General features: G+C 45.4%; 1 pseudogene; it reads left to right on the top strand.

Annotated features, from left to right (window-relative positions):
- The first annotated feature begins 9836 nt into the window (after positions 1-9836).
- Positions 9837-11268, top strand: LOC102491699 (programmed cell death protein 4 pseudogene; annotated as a pseudogene).
- Positions 11269-18590: the final 7322 nt, after the last annotated feature.

The following is an 18590-nucleotide window of genomic DNA, read 5'->3' on the forward strand; positions in this document are numbered from 1 at the left end:
GGTCTTATATGTCTGCAGTCATCAAAAGATTACTTATTAAATTGTCCAAAAACATTCAAGTTGCCAGGTTTAAAAATATATATATATATAGGGACCAGCAGGTGGCATGGTGATTAAGGCGCTGGACACTCCCACATGGCCAACCAGGGTTCAAGTCCTGAATCTGGTGGCTTGCTTTCTCACTTCCTCTCTCTCTCACTCTCAACCTCTGTCTCTCTCTGGTCAAATTTAAAAAAATAATAATAAATGAATGAATAAAAATAAAATAATTATTAAAAAATTAAAAATATATAAGTCAAAACTTAAAAAGGGATTCAGAACCAGAGACCATGGACACTGCAGATTCCAAGGACCAAGACTATGGTCTCTCCACATCAAATAACCATCCTCACCACTGACCACAGAAACCCACCGTTTATGTGGATTTTTATAAAGTTTATTTACAACTATATTTAAGAGAAATAAGCGGTCTGACATCTTCGACAGACAATGGTCTTTGCAAGATCAAATCATCTTCCCCAAACAAGGCTATCACAAGGTTTGGAGGGAGAAAAAGCTGTGCTTTATTTCGTTACTTGTAATGACCGCTGCTTTACAGTACACTGGGAGTATGGCAGGTACCGCTCAGTAACTCAGTCACACCCTCTCTGGTCAAACTGAAAAAATAAAGTTAAATAAATTATTAAATAAAACTAGCTAATAAAATAAAGCACTATTCTTTAGTTATTGGTTGGAATGTGAATGTGTTGAATATATGAAATTACAAAACATTATAAAACAGCATTAGAATTAATTTCATCTGTTTCTTTCTTTGCAATGTGACTAAAAGAAAACTCTAAATTACACATGACTCACGTTAGACTTCTACTGGGTAGCGCTGTCCTAGAGGGCAACAACGATACTTAAGTTTTGAACCAGGTTCAATGTTGTCGTCACTTTAAAATCTGTCATTTGTTTTTACAATTTCTAGAGGTAAGTAGCTGAATCTTCTCAACAGGGAAGTCTAGCACCTTCAATCAGGAGGCTTCAGGGCCAGCCCTATAGTTGCTTCCATTGAGGATTAAATAAGGCAGAGCCAGCCCATGGCACAGCTGTAATGTGCTGCTCAAGAGAAGCCAGATCCTGGGACCAGCAGTTGGCATAATGGCTATGTCACTGGACTCCCATGTAATCGGCCGTGGTTTGAGTCCCAGATCTGGTGGCTTAAACTCACGATGGGCACATGTATATGCGTGTGTGTATGCCCAAGATCCCTAGAGGAGAATGAAGGAGAAGGGATTGTGGCATGGCCATCCCCCCTTGGGGTGATTTCTCGCTTTCTGTCTGTCTCTCTCTGTCTTTCTGGCAAACACATGTGCCCTATAGCAAAAACCTCTCCAATCTTTCTGTCTCTCTCTATCTTTCTGGAGAGTGCATGCATCCTATAGCAAAAAAAAAAAAAAAAAAAGAAAGAAAGAAAGAAAGAAACTCAAAAAAATAAATAAATAAAACCTCTCCAAAAAAGAGAGAGAAGTCAGATCCCACAGGGCCAGCTGTGGTTCAAATCCCTGGCCTGGAACATGCCAGGCACTTCAAGTGCCCAAGATCCAACACTTAGAGAACCTGAAGAAGGGGAACACAAGATGACCAAACCCCTTGGGCAGGGCTCACCCACCCCAATCTCTCACACCTACTCTATCATAAATGAAGAAAAGTTAAAAATACAGAATAAAATTAATGAGGGCACCACCCTAAGCCATCTAAATTTAGAGATGAGCCAACCACCCCAGCCTCAGATAGATCCAGACACTCAACCAGAACGTAGTTCAAACACACGGTCAATGTAGCTACCGTCTACACTGATCTCCTTCAGGAACGGCATACGGATGACATACTGAACAGGTGTGGTGACTGCAGTAGTGCCATCTCCACGAAGCTGCAGCCTCCTGGGAAGGACCAGGTTTGCATCCTGTCTCAAAGCCTCCCTGTGCCTACAAGGGACGTGCGCGCTCATGTACCCTCGATCCCCGTTAGCTGACAACAGGGGTGGATCAGGGTATGGAGATCCCGCTAGGATGCTTGTCACTCTGTCTCTTTCTAAGGAATAAATAGATACCTTATAGGGAAGGAGAAAAAATAGTCTAATTATTTTCTGGAATACCTTGCACTGGCACAGTGGTAAAATGGAACACTGTGAGGCCGACTCACATGGGAAAGGTTTCAGGTGCACTTCTGGAGACACACCTCCCTGCCTATGCTACAAGCACGTGTCCATGACCGGGGCTGGCTGCAGCTGGGAGGCGGTCATGGTACAGACAGTAACCCAGTCGAGGTGCTACCTCTGTCCCTCTCCAACCCATGCCTCTTGTTAATGAAAGAAATAAAATTGTAGGGAACCAGCAGTTAGCATCATGGCTATGTCGCTGGACTCCCACGTAGTCGACCGCGGTTCGTGTCCCAGACCCGGTGGCTTCAAACTCACGCCGGGCGCGTGTGCATGCGTGCCCAAGATCCCGAGAGGAGAATGGAGAAAGGATTGCGGCGTGACCGTCCCCCCTGGGGGGTGATTTCTCGCTTTCTGTCTCTATGTCTCTCTCTGTCTGTCTGGCGAGCGCACGCGCCCTACAGTGAAAATCTCTCCAAAAAAAAAAAAAAAAAGAAATAAAATTGTAAAAAGAACAAAACTGAATTAATCACATTTATATATGAAAGCTCTGGCTTGCCTCACCTCAAATCACTCTCCCTCACTCCATCGCTACTCCAGCCATGATGGCCTTAAAGTGGTCCTTGAATAGGCCAGGCAAGTCCGCCTCAGCACCCTGACACCTGCCGTTCCCAAGAACTCTCTTCCTCGGCCTCACTACACGGCTCCTTTCTCATCCAGATCTTGGCTAGTCACCTACTTGAGGAGAGGTAATCCTGTCGAACAAAAGCCCACTTTCCCCACCTGTGGGAGTTTGTGAATATCGCCGGTTTCTGAGAGAGCAATTACACAATGCCAAAGGCCATGACTGGCTCCCCTTCAAAACCTCACCTTCAAAACCAGACTCTGATTGGCCACTTCCTACAGCAAATTGGTGAGCTTAGAATTCCTCAGATTTGCATATCTGGCACTTCATGATTGGTCCACAAAAGCAACCAATCATAACCCACCTTTTACAATCCTTCATTTAACCAATCACTGCCCACCAGCATGTATATAACCATGATCCCTGGCCCACAATCGCCAGACGACCCTGAAGATCCTGAAGAGCTGTAACACCGCGTCGTCTCCGGACGACCCTGAAGAGCTATGACACTGTGTCGTCTCCGTGCTGCCCACAATAAACGGACGACCCTGAAGAGCTGTAACACTGCGTCGTCCCGTCTCTCACTCCTTCCCTCAGGAAACCTGTTCAACTGTCCCTCAGGTCAGGACACTCACCCATCTTTCCTAGCACTTAGTAAACAAAATCTGAAATCATCTTGCTGGCTTCCCCAAGCTAGAATGTGTACTCCCTACGAACGAGGGTCTTGCCCCTGTCTTGCTCACTGCTGACGTCCCTGGTGCAAGGACAGACACGGCACCAAGCACCTGAGTGTCGCTGTACACAAAATCAAAAGCTTCCAAAACACAAACAAAAACTGAGGTTATAATCCAGTACTTACTTTAAAACTGCCACTAAGGACCAGCAGACGGCGTAATGTGCACACTGAATGCCCACAGAGTCAACTGTGGTTTGAGTCCTGGATCCAGTGGCTCACAACACCCAGGCATCTGTGCGTGCATGCCCAAGATCCCGAGAGCAGAACGGAGAAGGGACTACAGCGTGGTCATCGCCTGGGTGTGATTTACTGCTGTCTCTGTCTCTACAGTGAGCACGAGCCCAACAGCAAAAAAGAAAAACTCTAAAAAAAAGAAAACTTCAACACTTCGTATGTCTGTGTCTTCCTAGTTTTTATTTTCTAATTCAACACCTAAGTCTCTTAAAGAAAAATCGCTAATAATTTTATAGATTATTTTGTAGAAATAATCAATTTGATTAGTGAAGGTGAAGAGGGGACAAACCTGCATTAAAAATGGGGCCAGCTCAGCGGCACAGTGGCTAAGGTAGCTGGATCCCATATGGCTGACTGCCTGGTCCAAGTCCCAGATCCAACAGCTCAAAAGACACATCAGCAGTGTGTGTGCATGCCCAAAATCCAAAGAGGAGGACATAAGAGGAGGGACTGAGCCTGGCTATCTCCAAGGTGGGGCCTTCTCACTTTTCCTCAGGCTCTCCCTCCCGCCCTTTCTAGTGAGCACACTTGCCCTACAGCAAAATTTAAATAAATGGCTATGTTGCTGGACTCCCACATAGTCGACTGCGGTTCGAGTCCCGGACCCGGTGACTTAAACTCACGCTGGGCGCGTGTGTGTGCATGCCCAAGATCCCAAGAGGAGAATGGAGGAGAAGAGATGGCGGTGTGGCCATCCCCCCTGGGGGGTGATTTCTCGCTTTCTGTCTGTCTGTCTGTCTGTCGAGCGCACGCGCCCTATAGCAAAAACCTCTCCAAAAAAAAAAAAAGATTAGAGATTACTGAAACATAAACACAAAGTTTAAAAATATACCATTAAAAAGGTGGCTTTTCAAAACAGTAGGGAAAAAATCAATTATTAGGACAACTAATGAACTATTTGGACATAAACTTAAATCCCTGCTTCTTACCATACACAAAAGTCCAGATATATTAAAGACATTTTAATTTTTAAAAAGAACTCATTAATATTTTATATATATGAAGACACTTAACACTGCTACCATGAAGGAAATATTATTTATCATTTTAATATGAGAAAACCACCCACAATCCTAAATACTATGCTACTTTACCCCCTAAAAGGCCACATTTAGAAATTAAAAATATAAGAATGGGGACCAACAGATGGCGTACTAGTTATATTGTGTAGTAGACCATGATTTGAGTCATAGACCCAGCAGCTTAAAACTCACGCCAGGTGCATGTGTGCACATCCCTAAAATCCCAAGAGGAAAATGGAGAAGGGACTGCAATGTGGCCATCGCCCTTAGGGAGTGATTTCTCACTTTTCATCTCTGTCTGTCTCTAGCAAGCGCACGTGACTGATAACCAAAAAACCTCTCTTACAAAAATAAATAAGAACACAAGTGAAAAAGATACAAGAGAAGATTGGGAACTACAGCAAAGGAAATCTTCCCAGAACGAAGAAAACAGAAAGAGATGAACAGCAGGGGTAGGAGAGGTAAAATTACACATCAGTCCCAACTATTAGATTCAACATCTAATAGTTCCACAAGAATAGAAAAAAAATAAAAGAATCAAAGACATAATTATGGAAATATTCCCAGAACTGAGAGATGTAGGTCTCAGTCCAGAGTGACTTAGTGGATGGCTGGAAGTAGCTACATGAAGGATGTTACGACAACATTTTAGAACCCTGGGACAGAAAGGTCCAAAGTTTCGGCAGTTACCTACAGGCCATTTGCCAAGGTACCTAACATCTCACCAAAAGTGAAAGCTGAAAGCCAACAACAGGGCAGTATTTTCAACATTCTAAAGAAAAGTGATTTCCAAACTAGAATTCTGAACCAATCAAAATAAAAGTAGAATAAAGGCACTTTTGTTATTAATATTATTTTTCTATAGGGTACATGTGTTCAACAGAGACAGACAGAGAGAAAGGGAAAATGAGAAAGCAAGCCAGGTCTGAGACTCAAACCACAGCTGACCACGTGGGAGTCTGGTGCCTTCATCACTGCCACATGTTGGCCTGAATAAAGGCATTTTTAAACATGCAATGTCTAAAAAACGTACCCTTTCACAGGAAGCTAACAGGGAAAAGTATTCCCCTAAAACAAAGGGTTAAGTCAAGAAAGAAAAAGATGAGAAAAGATCATGTGACCAGCCCGAGCAAGGCAGGAGAAGCATCGGGATGGGGACCGATGGGGACCAGCAGGACAGCCATGCTGCTACCTGGAGCACGCCCAGCAGGAGGTCAGGGCACCTCCGAGGCGAGAACTGTACAACACGGACAGTGCTGAAAGGTTCACGGAAGATTTGATGCTTCTGATAGGTTAGAGTGCAAAAAGGAAAAGCAACCAGGGCATGTGGCAGGGTGGGGCTGTGAATAAGCCATACGCAACCATCATAATGTCAGCCATGAGCACTACGCTCACCAAGGACTGGTTACAACCAGAGCGACAGTAACTGTGGTCAGGGGAGGTGTCCAGTGAGCTGCCACTACCTGAGGTGTGAAGTGATCAGACTGTACCAAACGCCGGGGAGCTGAAGGTTCTTTAGAGAGGGAGCACCAGAGGAAAGCTGAGTCGGAAACGGCTGCTTCCAGAGACTGGGCAGGGCCCAGGAGAAACTGCTGTTTTCCATAAAATGTTCTACGGAGCTCACAGTCTGAAATGTCTAAGCACAGTCTTTTCCATACATGTGTAAATGTTCTTTGAGAACAAATAAATCCGTCAAGTAACTTAAAGTTAAGAAAACATACTAAGAAATCAAATGTATATAAGAGATTTACTCGTGTCTATCACAGCTGCCTGTGATAGGGGAAAAGAGGAAAAAGCCTAAACGTCTTTAAAAAGCCAAGCCAGCCCCATAGCTACTAGTCAATAGAGCCAGATCCCACAGAGCCAACTGCACTTCAAATCCGGGCCCCAGTGGCTTGAAAAACTCACCAGACACATGTGCCTGTGTGCCCCAGACCCCAGCAGGATGGAGAAACGGGAAGGAGCTGTGGCACGCCCACGCCCACTGTGGGGAGCTTTCTCCCTCCATCTCTGTTGCTCTGTGAGTGCTTGTGCCCTTTGGCAATTAAAAAAACAGATAATTACACAGCACATCCATGATGAAATGCTACAAGTCAATTAAAAATGCAAAGAAGAGAAAACTTGTTTATATTAACAAGAGCCAGGTAACAAAAAGTACAGCCTTGATTTTAATTAAACACATACACATGTACAAGTAACGTGATTAAAAAGAGACTGCTCACCAAAAGAGTTACCATATATATATATATATATGTAAAGTTTATGAATGATCTTTTCAAAAAAATACTGCTTCGTAAGAATCCAAGCTTCCTTGAAGGAATCTTCTGGAAAGCCCTCCCCCCTTTTTTTTTTTTAAAAAAAAGAATTACTTCATTTAACTTTATTTATTTACTTTAATTTGACCAGAGAGGGACAGAGTGAGAGAGGGAAAGTGAGGAAGCAAACCAAAAGGTCCGGCACTCAAACTGCACTGGCCACGTGGGAGTCCTGCACCCTTAACCACCATTGCCACCTGCCAGCCCTGAAAATCACCTCTTACCGTAAGAATGGCTTCTCATTTGTCTGTCTGTCTACTTAGGTAGCTAGCTAGCTACTGGGCACATGTACTCGCTGGAGAGAGACAGAGAGAAAGGGAGAAACCAGCCCCCAAAAGGGATGGCGATACTGCAACCCCTTCTGCTCCTGGGATTCTAGGCACCCACTCCCTGCATGTTTAACTGCACTACAGGCTGGCTCAGAGAACGGGTTCTAAATCAGACACATTTTTAGCTCCTTCTACCACCATGCATTTACCTTGTGTGAAGAACGGTTCCACTTGTACTGGATCCCAGACACCAAAAAGAACACTGGCAGCACCACTGGCTTCTCCAATGACAAAGTCAGGGTACGATTCTGGAATGAGAGGAGTACAGTGGTAAAACAACGACCCGCACCTTGAGACTGCGTTACTAACGCCTGAACTCTATCAGCAAAAACTCTGCTTTTGCCCTCAACTTCATTTCAAGTAGACACAGACTTCTCTCCCAAAGGACACTGGTCAGATGGCTGATGTCTGTCACCCGTTCAACCTCCTACAGTGTGGAAAGCTAAAACCTTCCTTAGAACCTGACACTTTCACTGGCAATATTTCAGGCGCCAGGGTTTACATTATGCAAGACTAATTCATAAGCTCCATAATTCAACCTGGTGAACTTGACAAGGCTCAGATGATGAAATAAGAAAACATTCAAGTGAGTTATGCCAAACTAATTTTACAATACACTTCAAGTTAAAATAATTCCCCATCTCTACCCCTCAAAGCACCAAAAACCCTTTGCTCCAGTTGTGTCAGGACTCCCAGATCCACAAACAGTCACACATCAGCGCTCTGGGAAGAGTGCTATCCGAAACACACCAGAAAGCCGAGCTCTCCAAGTGGCAAGCTCACGTGGTTAACATCCCTACCCCCAGCTTCTGGGCTCACTGTTGATTCCTGTCACTGTAACACAGGCAGGCGCACAAGAGCCACACAATCTGAAGACACAGTTGACAGTAACTATTCACCTCCTCGGCATTGACGCCACCAAGGTGCTGGCATGCACGCCACCAAGGTGGTGCAGGCTACCCACCTGGGCTTTCTCTGAGCCCTGTGGTGTGCAGAGCTGAGTCTTTGCCTTTAGCCAGGAAGGAAAGAATGTATTTCCTTAAAGCTTTGGTCTCTGAACCCTTTACACACGCAGAACCTCAGCCCAGAATACCTCCTGGCCTTTCACCAAACTTCTAATCACTCTCATGAGGTCACCTACCCCAGCAAGCTAACCCCGCCTCTCCTAGCCTGGGTTAGGCCCTCTGTAACATCCTGGCCGGGTCTCCCCCTTCCACTTATCTCATTATATCTGTTAAAACGTAGATGCCCTCACCAGCTGTCAACTCTTTCTATACCTGAAACTCTTTACATACCGAACCCTGATACATGTTTGCTGAACAAACTGAATATCTAAGCAATAAACTCTTCACTTAGACCAAAGGTAATTAGATGATTTACATTACAAAGAGCCAATAAAAATCTTTAAAATTGCCAACAAGATAAGACTACTTATCCAGGAGCCAGCAGGTAGTGTGACAGTTAAGGTGCTGGATCCCACATGGCTGACTCTGCAGTGCAAGTCCCTGGCCCAGTGGCCTGAAAATCACGCGAGGTGCACTGTGCATGAGTGCCAAGAGGAAGATGAAGAAGGGATCACAGCATGGCCATCCCCTCGGGGGTTGATTTCTCACTTTCTCTCTGTATCTCTGTGGTGAGCACATGCGTGCTTTAACAAAACTAGACATTAAAATTTTAAATCTGCATTGAGTGAACCCATGATGCTCAAACCAGTGTTGTTCAAGGGTGAACTGTACTGACTAACTCATGTACTCAGGGCCGTCTACACTAGGGTTGGCACATGCAGCGCACAGGGCCATCTAGACCACAGCCTGTTTCTGTGCCCCCCAGTAGCTAATAATGGATCGATTCTACAGTTGTAAATTGAACATGGTTGGCCCCTTGGCCTAGTGGCTAAGGGAGTATGAGTCCACATGGCTGACCACATGGTTAAGTTCCCAGCTTGATAAATATGCCAAGTGCATGTGCGAGCCCAAACTCCAGCCAGGGTGGGGAAGTGGAGAAGCCACTGTGGCATGACCATGTCCCAAGGGGGAGGGGACTGCTTTTTTTCCTCCCCTCTCTGTCTCTCTGGCAAGTGCACAGGCCCCCTGGCAAATAAAAATTAAAATAACATAAATGGCTGAACAAAATCAAGAGTATTTCATGACATGAAAATTACACAAAATTCCATTTCTGCACTGTGAACAGCTCTCCTGGAACGTCCCGCTGGTCCGCTACACTGAGCTGTGGCGGGGCTGCCTGTAGGGCTCTCACCGAGTCCTTGTGCCGCACACTGCAGGGACACCACTGTGACTCAGCAGCACTCCAGGACCCTGCCCCCTGTCCCCACCCGGGGGACAGTCGAACAGGTTTCCTGAGGGAAGGGGACAGAGATGCGCCGAGCTGTGGCAGAGGCTGAGGAGCTGGGTCAGGTCAGCGGACCAGGGAGCTAGGCGAGCAGCAGCAGTGGCCCGAGGGATCCTTAAGGAAGACTTCCATTTGGTAATTCGTTTAATCGGTGCAAGTGAAATTAAGAAACAATGGACACAGAAAATGAACAGACACTGAATGTAAACCCACAGATCCTGATCATTTAAGTGACTCTCTTTTTCTGGTGATGAAGATAATGCTGGGACTGAGGAAATAAAGAATGAAATAAATGGAAACTGGATTTCAGCATCCTCCATTAATGAAGCTAGAATTAATGCCAAGGCAAAAAGACGACTATGGAAAAACTCATCCCGGGACTCTGGCAGAGGTGATTCTGTGAGTGATAATGGAGGTGAAGCCCTTAGAGTGGAGAATCTGTACCAGCCAGTCCAAAAGGTTGCTGGACAGGCGATCCAGATCCGGGAAAGGAAGGGGACTAACAAAGAAAGGTGGTGCAGGATGCAAAGGTGTTTGGGGTACACCTGGACAGGTATATGATGTGGAGGAGGTGGATGTGAAAGATCCTAACTATGACGATGACCAGGAGAACTGTGTTTATGAAACTGTAGTCTTGCCTTTGGATGAAAGGGCATTTGAGAAGACCTTAACACCAATCATACAGGAATATTTTGAGCATGGAGATACTAATGAAGTTGCGGAAGTGCTGAGAGATTTAAATCTTGGTGAAATGAAAAGCAGAGTACCTGTTTTGGCAGTGTCCTTAGCATTGGAAGGAAAGGCTAGTCATAGAGAAATGACATCTAAGCTGCTTTCTGACCTGTGTGGGACAGTAATGAGCACAAATGATGCGGAAAAATCATTTGATAAGCTATTGAAAGATCTACCTGAATTAGCATTGGATACTCCTAGAGCAACACGGTGGGCTAGTTTATTGCTAGAGCTGTTGGAGATAGAATTTTATGTAATACCTATATTGATAGTTACAAAGGAACTGTAGATTGTGTACAGGCCAGAGCTGCTCTGGATAAGGCTTCTATGCTCCTGAGTATGTCCGAAGGTGGAAAGCGTAAAGACAGTGTGTGGGGTTCTGGTGGTGGGCAGCAGTCAGTCAATCACCTTGTGAAAGAGATTGACATGCTGCTGAAAGAGTACTTACTCTCTGGAGACATATCTGAAGCCAAACACTGCCTTAGAGAGCTGGAAGTACCTCATTTTCACTATGAGCTTGTACATGAAGCATTGTGTGGCTTCCAGAAGCCAATTTCCACACTCGACAACCAAAGCATAAGGGCGATATTCGCTGGTGCGCAGCCTCCCACAGCCCCCTGCCTCAGCTATCGCACGCGCACGTCCGCCACATCACAAAGGGGAAGCGTGAACTGGGACGCTACCCTTTCAAGGTACGATAGAGTGTGGACCACCTTGTTACTGGACTGGACAGCACAGTCCTGTGTCTACCATGCAATGACACCACAGCTATACCCAAAATAAAACACGCCGACATTGCCAACCTACTCACTCATCACAATCCCATATACAGGAGAGTAAGTGACAGCAGTAAAAACATGTGCAGAGGGAGGCCAGCAGGTGGCGTAGTGGTTAAGGCGCTGGACACTCCCACATTGCTGGCCACAGTTCAAGTCCCAGACCTGGTGGCTTGCTTTCTTCCTTTTCTTCCCTCCCTCCCTCTCTCACTCCCTTTCTCTCTCTTTATCTCACTGTGTGTGTGTGTGTCTGGTCAAATTAAAATAAAGAAATGAATAAATAAACTTATATAAAAAATCCTTTTAAAAATGTACAGAAGAAAAGGACTTAGCCAAATTTACCAACACTGAACAGGTAAGGTATTAAAGCCTAAGGCTGTTCACTGTACCACTCATCAGCAGGCACTCAGAAGAAAATTTCTCAACCTATCAAGTTACTGTCAAGAGTGACTTTAATTCCCTCTCAGTTCTCTCTTACACCCTTAATAACTGTCAGTTTTGTGAACTTTTTCTCAGAAAAAAGTGGTAAATATTCTTTTTTAGGTTTTTCCCACAGGGTATGAGCACTTGCCAGAAATAGAAAAAGAGTAAGTGAAAAACCACCCCCATGGGGAATGGCCATGCCACAATCCCACCTCTAGTCTCCTCTCAGGGTTTTGAGCATGCACGCACGAGTGCCCAGCTGAGTTTCAAGTCACTGGGTCCAAGACTCGAACAGTGGTCGGCCATGTGGGAGTCCAGTGCCTTAACCATCACGCCACCTGTTGCCCTGAAGGTGGTGAATATCCTGACACAACCTATTATACAGCAATATGATGATTCAGAAGTCGTAAAATTTTATTTTATATATATTTTTTTTTCTTTGAGAGAGAGACTTTTTGTTATAGGGCATGTGTGCTCGTCAGAGAGAGAAAACACAAAGTGAGAAATCACCCCCCGGGGGGATGGCCACATGACAATCCCTTCTCCATTTTCCTCTTGGGATCTTGGGCATGCTCACACACACACCCAGTGTGAGTTTCAAGCTGTTGAGAATGGGACTCGAATTGTGGCCGACTACACAGGAGTCCAGCAAAGGTAACCATTACTCCATCTGCTGGTCCCTATTATATTTTTTTGAGCTAAAGTTTGAAATAATAATTTAAAAAACTATGTATTTGATTTTATTACCATTTTTCAATTTGACCAAAGAGAAAGGGGGGGGGGGATAGAAAGTAAGCCACCAGGTCCAGGACTTGAATGGTGTTCAACCATGTGGAAATTCATCACCTCAACCTCCACGCCACCTGCCGGACCCTAGATAATGTTTCTTAATAAATTCAACCTAAAATTATGAGGCAAAACTGCACTTCTAAGGAAAATACATACTCCTGATAAATATAAATGACAACAAACTTTTGAACTGCAAGTAATTTCAAATTGCTTTACTTACTGGCCCATACTGTCAAAAGTTGAAACAAGTAATATCTCTATTCCCATACACATTTGATGCAGATATGATTTCTTTAAAGAATTATCTTATTATTGTGGATTTGCTCTAAGGCACATACTCTCACCAGGAAGACAGGCAGGTAGAGAGAAAGTGAGAAAGCCAGCCACCAGGTCTGGGACTTGAACACCAGTCAATCACATGGAAGTACACCTTAACCAGGATTCTACCTGCTGGCCCACACATAGATGATTTCTGAGTTCAAGCTACATTCCAGCATATTTCCCACCTCGATGCATATATAAAGGAATTTTATTTCAAAGTCCACTTAACTGCCCTGAGAGGCTTCCATCTAATCTTTAAATGAAAGTGATAAATTATGAACATTTGTTAATAGCATGCTAAAAGCAAATATCAAAAACAAAAACAAAGAATTTAACAATTCTGTGCCTTTCAAATGATAAATATGCTGAATTAAAGCAGCATGCTGGAGGCCAGCCGCTTTTCTAGTGGTGAAGTGGTTAGATCCCACAGGACCAACTGTACGATATGAGTCCTAGACCCAATGGCTTGAAAACCACACCACGTGTGTGTGCCCGAAATACTCAGAGGAGAGTGGAGAAGAGACTGCAGCATGGCCTTCTACCCTGAGGGTGCTTGCTTTCTCTCTCTGTCTCCCCAAAGAGCAAGCATGCCCTGCAGTGAAACTAAAAACCAAAAAGAAGGGAAAGGATACATCTTGGCAGGCACACAGCTGCCTGGGGAGGTGGGGTCACGCTGCAGCACTATGCTGCAGACCATGTGGGAAAGCGCAGGCCCATCCCGATGACTACCTGAACACCCAGCAGTGATCTGCCTGGCTGCAAGGCTGGGGAGCTCATGGTGAGAGACCTGCTGACGCCATGTATGTGTGCCCACCTGTCCTCTCACTCTCACATGAAATGTATGAAAGAACTTAAACTTCAAGCAACAAAAAACTATGTTAAAGGAACCAGCAGTTAGCATAATGGCTATGTCGCTGGACTCCCATGTGGCCGACCATGGTTCGAGTCCCAGACCCAGTGGCGTAAAACTCATACCAGGCACGTATGCGTGCGTGCCCAGGGTCCGAAGAGAAGAATGGAAGAGAAGGGACTGCCGTGTGGCCATCGCCCCTGGGGGTTGATTTCTCACTTTCTGTCTCTGTCTGTCTGGCGAGCGCACACGCCCTATAGCAAAAACCTCTCAAAAAAAAAAAAAAACCCCTATGTCAAAAGCCAGAAAAGAGACCAGCAGGCGGCACAGTGGTTAAGGCACTGGACTCCCACGTAGCTGACCACAGTCTGAGTTTCAGATCCAGCGGCTTGACACTCATGCCGGGCACGTGTGCGTATGTGCCCACACACACAAACTGCTTTCTCACATTCCCTCTCTCTGGTCATATTTTTAAAATAAATAACAATAAAACAATAACAGAATGGGTCGACAGATGACATAGCGGTTATGTCGCAGGACTGCCACATGGCCAACGGTAGTTCAAGTCCCGGACCTAGTGGCTTGAAACTCATGCCAAGAGTATGTGTGCGCATGCCCAAGATCCTGGAAGAAGAACAAGGAAATGGCCACCCCCCCAGGGGGTGATTTCTCACTTTCCTTCTCACTGACTCTGTCTCTCTCTCTCTCTCTCTCACTCTCTCGCCAACAAGGGTGTGTGCCCTAGGGTAAAAAAACCTTTAAAAATAAAAAAATTGTTAAAACGTAGTATGGAGAGACCAGCAGATGACATAGCAGTTACTCTGCGAGACTCCCACATGGCTGACCACGGTTCAAGTCCCAGACCCAGTAGCTTCAAAATCACTCCAGGAGCATTTTCACGTGCATCCAAGATCCCAGGAGGAGAATGGAGAAGAGATTATGGCATGGCCATCCCCTCTGGGGGATGATTTCTCACTTTCACTGTGTCTGTTTCTCTCTGGTGAGTGCATGCACCCTAAGGCAAAAAAATAAATAATACGGGGACCATCAGAGTGTTTAATGGTTACATTACTGGACTGGATCTGGAAGCTTAAAACTCACACCCATTACGTGAGTGTGCATGCCCCAAATCCTGAGACTGAAGGAGAGGGAATGCAGTGTGGCCATCCCCTTGCAAGGCTGAGTTTCCACTTTCTGTCTCTCTAGAGAACGCACACAACCTATGATAAAAATCTCTTTAAAAATAAACAATAAAAAGAAAGAAAACTTGGGTTTTGCACACATAATGCTTCAGGAAGAGATATGAGCATCAAACAGGAATATCCAGGACTTATAGTTAGATTTCAATAGTGGTTTCCTAGACTGAAAGGAGTAAAGGCAAGGAACAATCCAGAAAACAAAGCCTCTATCCCTGTATCTTCCCTCAGAAAACACCTCCTCTTTCTCCTTGGCAGCTCAATACAATTAGTTACCAGAGAAGACCAGGCCACCAAGCAGGTCACAATTCCAGCTGGCATAACCTCCTGCATGCAAAGGTACAGCACACCCACACGTCTGACTTGTGCCTAAAACCTCAGGTTCCTGGCTCGGCTCTGCAGGTGCGCAGCTAAAACGCTGTGCACAGGGGCTTGAGTTCATGTTCAGTTCACCCTAACAGCCTGTGCACAACTGTAGCCCCAGTGCCTCTGAAGGCTGAGGCAGGAGGGCAAGAAGACGGTGAGATAAACTGACCTGGGCAACATGGTGAATGAAGACCTCTCTGTAAAAGACCCAGCAGGGCCGGCAGATGGCGTGGTGGTTAAAGGCGTTGGACTCCCACATGGCTGACCATGGTTCAAGTCCTGGGCCTGGTGGCTTGCTTTATCACTTTCCCTTTCTCTCTGTCTGATCAAACTGGAAAATAATAATCATAAATAAAGTTAAATAAAAAAATTCTTAAAAAAAAAAAAAAAAGAGCCAACACAGGGGCCAACAGGTGGTGTGGTGGTTGGGGGCACTGGACTCCCACGTGGCTGAACACAGTTCGAGTCCCAGACCTGGTGACTTACTTTCTCTCTCTCGCTGTGTCCCTCTCTGGTCAAATTAAAATAAATAAATAAAATAATTCTTAAGAAAAAAAGAAAAGAGCCGACATGGTGGTACACATCTGTAGTGCCCACTAGGAGGCTGTGATGGGAGAACTAAATGCTGCAAGACCCCTGACCATCAGGGCCAGTGGGCAGTGTGGGGGTTGGAGTGTATCTGTCTCTGTCTCTCTCTCTTGCCTGTATCAAACTAAATAATAATAATAAAATTATTATTTTAAGAAAGACCCTTGGGGACCAGCAGTTGACGTAATGGCTATGTTGCCAGACTCCCATGTAGTCCAGCGCGGTTCGAGTCCCAGACCCAGTGGCTTAAACTCACACCAGGCACGTGTACATGTGCACCCAACATCCCGAGAAGAGAATGGAGGAGAAGGGATTGTGGCGTGGCCATCCCCCCAGGGGGTGATTTCTGTTTCTCTGTCTCTCTGGAAGTGTACGAGCCCTACAGCAAAAAAACTCTCAAAAAAAAAAAAAGACTTGTCCGATAAATAAAGCTCTTAGTTTCCTAATAACCAGAGTAATAATTTATTTGATTTACAAACTAAATATTTTATCTTTCATTTACATCCATGGCTCGTTTAGGCATACATCTCAAAACCTTAAGAGTGCAGGTATTAACTTGAATCAAGAAGTCTGCACTTTTGGGCCATCAGGTGGTGTGGTGTTTAAGATGTGGGACTTCCACATGGCCGACTGAGGGGCTCACCTTCTCTCTCCAGCGAACATACAGCCCTATCGCAAAACTACAAAATAAGTATGTGTCTATATACATACGGTTATTACTGATACAACAAAGCATTAGCAACCGGTAAGTGACACTATTATGCTAAAGAAATATCTACCTGGGGTGCCAGGCAATGGTGCCCAAGTAACACGCCACACTCTGCAAGGCTGACCCACATGAGGGTTTTGGGTTTGCATCAGAGACCTCGCTGAGAAAGTATGCCAGGCACACAGGTGCCCATGATCCAGGGCTAGCAAAAGCTGGGGGGCGGGGGGGATCATGGCATCAAGATTTGATTAAGGGTGCTGTTTCTGTCATTTTTGTTCATGGAAATAATAAATGTAAAAATTAAATCACAAAAATACCTATTAAAGGAATCTCCCTCCCCCCCCCCTTTTTTTGAGTTTTTTGCTATAGGATGCATGCACTCGCATGCAAGATAGAGAGAGAGAAAAATCATGCCCCAGGGGGATGGCCACAACACAACCCCTTCTCCATTCTCCTCTCTGGATTTTGGGCATAAGCGCACACGTGCCTGGCTTGAGTTTTATACTGCTGGTTCTGGGAATCAAACCGTGCAGCTCTATGTAAGAGTCCAGCGTCATAACCATTATGCCATCTGCTGGTCCCCAGCTATTAAAGGAACTCTTGATGAAACAAATAACATGGGATCCATTGCTTTTGAGGCAGAAGTCTATAAACAAGGTTTTATTGCAATTTACTGCAACAGCTAACTCCAAATTGCTAGAGAGCATGTGCACCTGGCAGAGACCCAGCAGCAGGAGAGCTAGCATCCAACAGGGCCTGGGGACACTGCACCCCCTTCTCCTCCATTTCTCCATCCTGTCAGGATTTTAAGTGTGCACACACACACACATGCACCCGGTGTGTTTTCAGGTCATTCAGCCAAGAGTCCAACTACACGTGGCCATCTGGACTGGCTCCTGGTAGCCAGTGCATCATCGGCCAGCCAGCCAGATATGCTAACTACTTATTATGGTAACCACTATACAAATATATGTAGTCCAGTGTTAACGTCATTTCATTCTGTAAACCTCAACTATAGACAAATTTGTTTCTAATTACCAGAAACAGAAGTGTGAGAGACAGGGAGAAAGCACCCCTCAATGTGGCATTTCATGCTGCAGTCCCTTCTCTTCAAGCCACCAGGACAGAGATTTGAACAGTGGTTGGCATGCAAGATCCAACTAAATTAACACTAGGGTACGTAGAGAGTCTGCCCCATGAAATCTTTTTAAAAGAATTATTTATTCAATTTTTATTTATTACATTTATTTATTTATTTATTTATTTTGAGAGGTTTTTTGCTATAGGGCACATGCGCTTGCCGGAGACAGAGACAGAAAGCAAGAAATCACCCCCCCCGGGGGGGGGGGGGGATGGCCACGCTGCAATCCCTTCTCCATTCTCCTCTTGGGATCTTCGGCGCACACGCGCCCAGCCTGAGTTTAAGCCATTGGGTCCAGGATTCGAACTGTGGTCCACTACATGGGAGTCCAGAGACATAGCCATTACGCTAACCGCTGGTCCCACTTTTACTGTTTTTTGACCAGAAAGCAAGGAAAGGAAAGCAAGGTTAAGTCACCAAATCCAGGACTCAAATAGCAGTTGCCCACGTGGGAGTCCCGTGCCCCAACCACCAAGCCAACTGCCAGCCCCAAAATTTATTTTTACAAAAATCAGGGCCAGGACCAGCAGATGGCACAATGGTTACATCACTGGACTCCCACATGACCAACCGCAGATTGAGTCCCAGACCCAGCAGCTTGAAATTCATGCCAGGCATTGTATGCGTGCGTGCTCAAAATCCTGAGAGGAGGGAAGCAGCAGTTATTGTAATGGCTATGTCGCTGGACTTCCACGCAGTAGACCGCAGATTGCATCCCGGACCCAGTGGCTTAAAACTCACGCCGGGCACGTGTGCGTGTGTGCCCAAGATCCTCCTGGGGGGTGATTGCTCGCTTTCTGTCTCTATGTCTCTGTCTGTCTGGCCAGCGCACGCGCCCTATAGTGAAAACCTCTCCCAAAAAAAAAAAAAATCCTGAGAGGAGAATAGAGAAGGGATTGTAGTGTGGTCAACTTCCCAGGGGATGATTTTTCACTTTCTGTCTCTC

Source organism: Tupaia chinensis, unplaced genomic scaffold, assembly GCF_000334495.1.
Source record: "Tupaia chinensis unplaced genomic scaffold, TupChi_1.0 Scaffold000239_1, whole genome shotgun sequence".
In the NCBI taxonomy this organism is placed as follows: domain Eukaryota; kingdom Metazoa; phylum Chordata; class Mammalia; order Scandentia; family Tupaiidae; genus Tupaia; species Tupaia belangeri.